The sequence below is a fragment of the Rattus norvegicus genome, chromosome 2, assembly GCF_036323735.1.
Source record: "Rattus norvegicus strain BN/NHsdMcwi chromosome 2, GRCr8, whole genome shotgun sequence".
NCBI lineage: Eukaryota > Metazoa > Chordata > Mammalia > Rodentia > Muridae > Rattus > Rattus norvegicus.
Genome location: NC_086020.1, coordinates 77,765,988 through 77,775,891, shown reverse-complemented (window position 1 = coordinate 77,775,891; position 9,904 = coordinate 77,765,988). Strand labels below are relative to the sequence as shown.

General features: G+C 44.5%; 1 pseudogene; it reads right to left on the bottom strand.

Annotated features, from left to right (window-relative positions):
- Nucleotides 1-8,552: 8,552 nt before the first annotated feature.
- LOC134485722 (glyceraldehyde-3-phosphate dehydrogenase-like) lies at nucleotides 8,553-9,428 on the bottom strand (annotated as a pseudogene).
- Between the last annotated feature and the right edge of the window lie 476 nt (nucleotides 9,429-9,904).

Below are 9,904 nucleotides of genomic sequence, written 5' to 3'. Positions count from 1 at the left end.
CCCCACCAGTCTAGTTCACTGGGGGTTCACTCTTAGCAGGACCCAGGGCTTCCCCTTCCACTGGTGCTCTAACTAGGATATGCATTGCTACCTATGAGGTCAGAGTCCAGGGTCAGTCCATGTATAGTCTTTGGGTAGGGGCTTAGTCCCTGGAAGCTCTGGTTGCTTGGCATTGTTGTACATATGGAGTCTCGAGCCCCTTCAAGCTCTTCCAGTTCTTTCTCTGATGAGGATAAGAGATTTTAACTTACAGTTCCAGAAGGGTTACGGTCCACCATGGTGGGATGGCACAGCAGAAGGAACGTGAGATTAGCCTGGCAATCTGAAGCAAATAGGTTGCATTTCATCTACAAGCAGGAAGGGGTGAGCAAGAACAGGAAGCAGGACTAGGCTATAAAACCTCAATGCTTGCCTCCAGTGATGCAGTTTGTCCAGCAAGGTTCTACACCTCCCCAAACAGTACTGTCAGCTAGAGATGAAGTGTTTAAATACATTGGACTATGGGGGAACATTACACGTTTAATCTCTGTTCGTCTGCTTGCCTGTCTGTCTGTCCATCCATCCACCTGTCTATCTAGTCTGTCCATCATCTACTGTCTGCATGGACACACTGATTTTTATTTTATACGTTGCCTTATAACCTAATACTATTTCATTTTCATTTAGATTGTTCTAGCTTTGTCACTAGGAGCTTTTCCAATTGGCTCTAATGATTGATTGGTGTCTGTGGTGGTTTTTTTCCTTAAAACTTTCTGTGTCCTGTCTGTCATCAGTGCCCTTTTTTCATCTCATGCCTTCCCTGCCTCAGTCTTGGGAACTTCTTCATTTACATTGTTCCTGATGTGCACACAGTATTCAGATAAAGAGATAGAATCATGATTGGAGAATGTGATGGTTGTGAGGGTTTTAGGTGTCAGCTTCAGGCAATCTATAATCTATAATCAGTAAGGGTTGTCTAGATCAGGTTGGATTTTCTTAATTGGGTTAATTGAGAGGAGATGACCCGCCCTGGGTGTAGGTAGTTCATGGGCTGGGTCCAGAATGAAGCAGAGAACTGTTGTGGATACATTATCCTTCGCTTCCCCTGATTGCAGGGTAATGTGGCCAGTTCTCTCAAACTCTTGCTACCGTGACTTCCCCGAGATGATACACTGTAATTTGGAATTGTCAACTGAGTAGTCCTTGTCTCCTCCAACTTGCTTTTGTGGGGTGTCCTGTCACAGCAATAAGAAATTAAAACTAACAATACTCAGCAAATGAGAAAGGGAGAAGGAAGACAAGGATGGTTACGATATCATGGATGGATAGATCAAGTGCTCACTCGCGCTCTTATTGGTTATCACAAACAGTAGAGGATTTGTCTTAGTTTGGATATCTATTGCTGGGACAAAACACCATGACCAAAGAAAAAAAATTGGGGAGGAAAGAGTTTATTTGGCTAGCTTTCTACACTGCTGCTTGTCACCAAAGGAAATAAGGACAGACACTCAAGCAGGGCAGCAACCTGGAGGCAGGAGCTGATGCAGAGGCCATGGAGGGTGCTGCTTACTGGCTTGCTTCCACGGCTTCCTCAGCCTGCTTTCTTAGAGAACAGAGGACTACCAGCCCAGAGATGGTACCACCCACCATGGGTTGGGCCGTCTCCCATTAACAACTGAGAAAATGCCTTACAGCTGGATCTCATGGAGGCATTTTCTCAACCGAGGATCCTTCTTCTCTGATGTCTCTAGCTTGTGTCAAGTTGACACACAAATAAGCCAACACAGGGATGAAGCTACAAAAGAAAGAACATGGAGGGAGTCTGAAGAGATGGCTCAACCCCTAAGAGGACCTTACTACTCTTACAGAGAACCTGGAATGTGTTCTCAGCACCCACATGGAGTTTCATGACCTCCAGTAATAGCAGTTATAGGGGATATGGCATCTTCTTCTGCCCTCCACAGACTCCTGCATGCATGTGGTGTCCTCCCCAAATTCCTGCATGCATTTGGTGTTTTCCCAGACCCCTACAAGCATGTGATGTCTTCCTTAGACTCGTGCATGCATGTAGTGTCCTCCTCAGATTCCTGCATGTATGGGGTTATGAATAGACTCATGTTGGTAAACACACGAACACATAAATAAAATAAATATGCAAATATAAAAAGAAAAATATTAAGGAATTTTGATACCTATGCATTAAAATTGCCACTAGCAAGAGTATTTACTAGCGGTATGAGATGATAATGGTAACTAATCGAAGGAAGATTCGGAATAAGTTGTGGTTTAAAAATAATTATGGGCTTGAGTGCATGTTTTGAAACCCAATGGGCGACTCTCTAGGAAAGACAGAGTGGGTTTTGTATTTAAAAATAAATACTCCTTTATCATATTAAAAATCATTTCTTTTTACAATTATTAAAATGCCATTTCCCCACTGGGAACGTTTGTTTCTAGGCTCAGAACTTAAGCTTGTACATTAGTGACAGTAGTGTGTCCTGGCTTAATGTGGAATAATCCTTTAGAAAGGACAAGGCTAGCAGACGGACACACCAGACGGAACAGCTTAGGCACAGGGTAAGTTCATTTCTCATTCGTATCAGGTATGAAAGCGAGACATTGATAATAACACGCTTCCAAGAATGACGCAGGGGTCCAGGATGCATGTGCCTTCCACATGTAGCATGAGTGGTCCTTATGCTTGGTTGTATGGAGTGGGATGAACACACACACAGTTTTCTACCGAGCTGGTGAGGGTGTGGCGTCCCTTCTCAGTCTGTGCTAAGCTCCAGTCTCCAAGACTCGAGGCAGGCTAGGAACGTAGTTCCTGGTCACCACCTGCTTCCCAACCTGAGAGTTATAAGAGAGGGAGCTCAGAGTTAGGCAAACAACTAACCATCTCCCCAAAGATGGATAATTAAGGTTTGTTTTTAAAGATTTATTAGTTTTATTTTATGGCAATGCCTGCACAGTGTGTGCATCTGGTACCTGTGGAAACATTAACAGGGCACCTGATTTCCTGGAACAGAGTTACTGATGGGTGGGAGCCACCCTGTGGTGCTGAAAACAACTCTGGGTCCTCTGAAGCGCCCTTAATTCCGGAGCCATCTCACCAGCCCTCATATTTAGAATTGTCATGTATGTCTTTGTTACTCCCCCAAATTTTTGAAATTTTGGGGAGGCCTACATAGTTACGATATGTTGCTAGGAAACCAGGGTCTCCTTGTGTTTCTTTTCCTTGTTAGTAAAGTAATTCCAGGATGGACTCAAATGATAACTTGCAGGCAATTTTGTTTTTTACAGGTTATGTAGTTGTTGTTGTTGTTGTTGTTGTTTTAACCAGGGCAATCAAGCTGTAAAAATCGGCAGTCACCTGCTGCAAGACAGAGATTGAAGAGAAGAAGTCCTGCCATTTGAGCAAAGCAGCCATGGAAGTGGATGAGCAGTCGTATGACGGGAGAGATTTAGAGGAAGTGTGAACAAGCACAAAGAACCAGAAAGGCATACTTAGTCTCTGGCCAGCATCTGAGAGAAAGAGACAGAAGAGAAGAGAAAGGTTAAATCGTGCCTTTCTGTCAGGCCTTAAAAGGCAGGCCGATCCAACAGAATCTCTTGTCTGTACAAAGGGCTGGAATTCTGGGGAGGAAGATTGGATTATCGTTTAAAGGGATAATTATGCCTCCTATCTTCACTAGGGCTTCTTTGGTGGGTGGTGTTCCCTTAGCCAGAGATAGACCTGCCCACTTGGAATGCTTTTGTCAAAGAGTCCATTCTCTTGACCTGAAGAAAAGCTTTGCCTTGACGGGGCCTTACTGATATTCCGACACATCTGCTATCTTGCACAATAGTCCTAAACACCACCTGAGACTTTTACCAAAGAGAATGAAATGGAAGACGATTGTTTTCAGGGGATTTCCACCCCCCCCCCCACCTCTCCACTAAATGTGTCACTGAGGAAAGATACTGGATTTATGGGGGTGGGAGGAAGAAAAAGGATTCCAGGCTAATTGGAACCGAGTCTGGCCAGTTGTTGATCCTGGCTCTGCTTGCTTGATATTCTGGTTTGTATCTAGCTGGAGTCTAATATGAGATGTCAGCTTTGATTCTGAAATCAAAAAGCAAACAACCAACCCCCTCCCCCCCCCAACATCTGTAGAACTTTAACCTGCACAAAGTGGCCAATGGTGCATGGTGCTGGGACATTAAAGGCATTACCAAAGCAGTCAGAAGACCCTGCCTGGAGGTTCACTGTTGGAGGGAGCTCTGTGCCGAGCTGGGGAAGACTCAGCTCGGATGGGGACTGATGAGAGAGCTCATTGAGGTTGCTAGTGATTTGCCTGCTGCCATCTCAGTCAAGAGCACCAGTTCCAAGCTGCCAGACTCAGCCTTTTCCCAGAGCAGAACCCCTTACTTTTATTCCCATTCTTTAAACTCCATCAATGTGGACTTTCCTCATTCTTGCTCGAGTGAATGGAGCCGTGGGATTTTCAAGCATTTGTGGCATCAAAATATGGCATTTTGTCAATTGGACGTAATGAGAGTGGATGAAGATCTGGAGAGCTTGTAGGGAGCCTACGGTAGCAATTTAGGATCCATTTATACCCAATTCTTCAAGACTGGGAGGTTAATAGAAGTAGGTCTTCAGAGTGTAGAACTCTTTCCTTTCTCGGCTTCTGTTCAGCCATTCACACTTTCCATCCAATTGCCCCCTCCCCCCTTTTAACTTCTTCATTTATCAGCTTCTTCCCTTCCCCTTCAAATCGGTTTACCTTTCTCAGTCTCTGGGCTTTACAAACAGTGTGTTCCCTGACTCCATCTAAAAACAAATTAAACAAGCACCCAAAGGCTTATAAGTTAGTTCTGTTTTTCTGAATATCAGAGGGAAGCCTACTTGGTTGAAATTGTTAGGACCCAGTGGATCTTGGTCAATATGATTTACAGATGTGTTATAAATGTTGCTTAACCCAAGAAGATTGAATAGAGTTCCACTAGGAGAACATGTATTCTCCTTTGTAGAATGGATTCCAGGTTCAAACCACAGAACCATTGTACTATCATTTATCATTACAGAATAAATAGCTGTGGATAAAGTCTATATTATATGGCTGGAGATACCTCTAAGAATCACATATTCACCTCAGTGATAAACACGGAGTGCATGGAAATACTTAAATGAGTTCTGATGCTTGCTCATACACTGCTTTGCATGGGCATCCTCTTAATTTTTTTTAACTTTTCAAATTTTATTTAACCTTTTTTTACAGTCCAGATTTTATCCCCCTCCTAGTCTACCCTCTGACTGTTCTACAACCCACTCCTCCACTCCCTCCCCCATCTCCACAAGGATGTCCCCACCCCCAACTCACCAGGCCTCCCCACTCCCTGGGGCCTCCAGTTTCTTGAGGGTTAGGTGCATCTTCTCTGACTGAATCCAGACCACACAGTCCTCTGCTGTGTATGTGTTGGGGGCCTCATATCAGCTGGTGTGTGCTGCCTGGTTGGTGGCCTGGATCTCGGGGATCCAGGTTAGTTGAGACTGGTGGTCCTCCTACAGGTTCACCCTTTGCCTCAACCTCTTCCAGCTTTCCCCTAATTCAACCACAGTGGTCAGCAGCTTCTGTCCATTGGCTGGGTGTAAGTATCTGCATCTGACTCCTTCAGCTGCTTGTTGGGTCTTTCAGAGGGCAATCATGATAGGTCCCTTTTTGGGAGCACACCATAGCCACAGCGATAGTGTCAGGCCCTTTCCCCCAACTCCCAAGCTGGATCCCAACTTGGGCCTGTCACTGGAGCTCTTTTTTCTCAGGCTCTTCTCCATTTTTGTCCCTGTAGTTCTTTCAGACAGGAACAATTATGGGTCAGAGTTTTGACAGTGGGATGGCAACCCCATCCCTCACTTGATGTCCTGTCTTTCTGTTGGAGGTGGGCTCTACAAGTTCCCTTTCCCCAGTGTAGGACATTTCATCTAGGGTTCCCCCCTTTGAGTCCCGAGAGTCTCTTGCCTCCCAGGTCTCTGGTACATTATAAAGGGTCTCCCCCACCTCCTACCTCCTAAGGTTGCTTGTTTCCATTCTTTCTGCTGGCTCTCAGGGCTTCAGTCCCTCTTCCCCTCCCTGTCGCTTTCCCACCCAGGTTCCTCCTTCCCCACTCCTGTGATTGTTTACTTCTCCTTCCCAAGTGAGACTGGCCCCTTTAGCTTGTTAACCTTCTTGAGTTCTGTAGACTATATCCACTTATTAGTGAGTACCTACCACGCATGTCATTTTGGGTCTGAGTTACTTCACTCAGGATATTTTCTAGCTCCATCCATTTGCCTGCAAAACTCAGGATGTTCTCATTCTTAATCACTGAGTAGTATTCCATGTGTAGATGAACCACATTTTCTGTATCCATTCTTCTGTTGTAGAACATCTGGGCTGTTTCCAGCTTCTGGCTATCACAAACAAGGCTGCTATGAACATAGTGAAACACGTGCCCTTGTGGAATGGTGGGGCATCCTCTTTTAAATGTACATGTCATATGCGGCTTTATTCTGAACATCTTACTTGAATTAGCTAGGCTCCAGGGAATGCAAAGCAGTGTCGGGGAATCAGGGTTTGTTAGTAAACATTTATCTGAATAGCATTGGTCTGGAGTTTACAACCTGGAAAACATCTAACTGTAGTTCACTTTAAACAGAGGAGTTTATCAAAAGGCTTAACAGAAATAAGAATGGAGAAAGTGATTCCAGATGTAGGCTTATAGAGGCACTACCCTGCTCTGGGCCATACACATTGTAAGACAAGGGAGCTAGGAGCATGGAGGATGGATTTTCTTGAGGCGCTAGTGCCAGGCTGGAGCAACTGTTTGGTTTTTGTAGGATAATCAGGGCATGGGGTCAAATATTTCACAGTTTCTTATTCGTTGGCTTTCTCCTAAAGACCTCAGAACATGGGTCAGTTCTTTCCAGCATAGATGTATGGAGGCATACATCTTTCCAGCATAGATCTTTTGGGGCCTAGAGGTCTAGGAATTTCTGTTGGCTACAGTCAACCAAAAAGGACTGGCCAACGAAGTGACTTCAAGTGGTCACAGCTTCCACTAAGAGTTCAAAATATTTTTATAAGAACATGACGGCGAGCCAACCTTTATCACCTAGTCATGTTTGTAGAATTAAATTGGTCAGTCTAAAGTCATACAGGAACAAAACTCTGACGATTTGGGGAGCAATTTTTAATTCAGCAAGAGTAGATTGACTATAGGATTCCCATACACAACCCCCACTCCCAAACATTGTACAGTTAAGCAAATTCTTCACTAAGAACTAATGGACCATGAAAACTTTCATCATTTAGTATTCAATAATGGGCAAGGTACTATTGAGTTGAAAGGTCAAGACTTCTGCGTGTTCCTTCCATACTGTTGGATAGATGCTAAGCAACATCTGCATTTAGGGCAGGTCCTTGGTGCTACAGGCTTTTAGTGATGATCAGGGCAATGGCAATTATAGTAATAACTAACCTTTATTAATTATGAACTGAACTGAGTTGTTTTGTGCCAGCTAAATTATTGTCCTCATTTTATAGACGGGTAACCTAAGACTTAATAAGGTTTTTTGTTATTGTTTTTTATTTTATTTTATATTTTTTATTGGATATTTTTTTATTTACATTTAAAATGTTATCCCTTTTCCCAGTTTACTGTCCATAAACCCCATCCTTCTTCTCCCTTCTTCTATGAGGGTGCTCACCCACCCATGTACCCACCCCTTCTTGCCTCCCTGACCTGACATTCCCCTACACTGGGTGGGGGGGTCCAGTCTTGGCAGGGCCAAGGGCTTCTCCTCCCACTGGTGCCCCACAAGGCCATCCTCTGCTACATATGCAGCTGGAGCCATGGGTCAGTCCATGTATAGTCTTTGGTTGGTGGTTTTAGTCCCTGAGAACTCTGGTTGGTTGGTATTATTGTTCTTATGGGGTTGCAAGACCCTTCCAATGGGGACCCAGTTCTCAGTTCAATGGTTGGCTGTGAGAGTCCGCCTCTGTATTTGTTTAACTTTATATGTTTGGCCTGCTGTTATATTGATAGACTGTTTTCCATGAGTATGTATATGTATATGTGTCTGTGTGTATATGTATGTATATGTACTCCCTAAATTGTCAGAGCTTTATTCCTGTATGATTTTAGATTGATAAATTTAATATATGCTGTGTATATATAACATGCATATGGATATATAGTATATACATATACATACACACACATATCCCATTGTTCCTATAGTATTAACTAGATACTACTAGGCAAGATTTCAAAGTAACTTTTTGTGTAGGTAAAGGGGGCTATTTTTCCAGGAGCATGTAGACTGACATCATAATGAAATTATTCCTCGGAGGGTAACTAGCTAGGTGATTTATTTGGTATCTTGTTGTTGCAATTATTTTTTGTGGGTGTGGCAAACTTTATTGAGAGTAAGGAGGGCTCCTTAGGCCTCTCTTGGTATTTGGGGGTCTGGGATGGAAATTGTGAGGGAGATGCTCAGTATTGAGGGCTGAGTTGGGACCGGGACTCCTCAGCAGCCAAGGGTTTCTCTCTTGCTCTCTGTGTCCTTGCTGGGGTAGGTGGTCCAGGGTTTCTTACTCCTTGGAGGCAATGTAGGCCATGAGATCCACCACCCTGTTGCTGTAGCTGTATTCATTGTCATACCAGGAAATGAGCTTTACAAAGTTGTCATTGAGAGCAATGCCAGCCCCATCATCAAAGGTGGAGGAGTGGGAGTTGCTGTTGAAGTCGCAGGAGACAACCTGGTCCTCAGCATAGCCCAGGATGCCCTTTGGTGGGCCCTCGGATGCCTGCTTCACCACCTTCTTGATGTCATCATACTTGGCACATTTCTCCAGGGGGCATGTCAGATCCACAACGGATACATTGAGGATAGGAACGAGGAAGGCCATGCCAGTGAGCTTCCTGTTCAGCTCTGGGATGACCTTGCCCACAGCCTTGGCAGTATCAGTGGATGCAGGGATGACGGTAGTACAATCTTGAGTAAGTTGTCATATTTCTTGTGGTTCACCCCTATCACAACCATGGGGGCATTGGCAGAAGGGGTAGAGATAGTGACCCTTTTGGCCCCACCATTCAAGTGGGCTCCAGCCTTCTCCATGGTGGTGAAGAAATCAGTAGACTTCACAACACCAGCACCACCCCATTTGATGCTAGCGGGATCTCACTCCTGGAAGGTGGTGTTGGGCTTCCTGTTGATGCTAAGCTTCCCAGTCTCAGCCTTAACTGTGCCATTGAATTTGCCATGGGTGGAATTGTACTGGAACATGTAGACCATGTATGTAGTTGAGGTCAATGAAGGGGTCGTTGATGGCAACAATCTCCACTTTGCCAAGTGCAGAGCAGAAGGCAGCCTTCATAACCAGGCACCTAACACAGCCAAATCAGTTCATACCGACCTTCACCATCTTGTCTACCAGACAAGGCTGGCACTGCATGAGAATATGTGGCTGTCTCTGGAACAGGGAGGGGCAGAGAACCTTGTTGCTAAAGTTCTAAGAAGAAAAAAAATAATATTTGTTCTTTTCAGACAAAGTCCCACTCTGTAGAACAGCACAGCCTGAAACTCACCCTGTAACTCAGGCTGGCCTTGAACTCACAGCAACCTCTTGCTTCAAACTTCACAAATGCCAGGGTTGTAGACACAGGCCACCATGTCTGGTTTAAAAGAATATATTCTAAGAGTGGGAAAGGAATCCACTGACTACAGAGAAAGAGGCAAGGGCAGAACACATGCTGGTTGTTTGCACAAAGTTACACATATTTTTAGAAAAACAATGCTTCCCCGCAGTCTAAGGTGGCATTTGGCTATATTGAGATATGACTAAGGACTAAGGCAGCGAAGAAAAATCCCCACCCTTGAGGAAGCTTGCTGGTCACAACA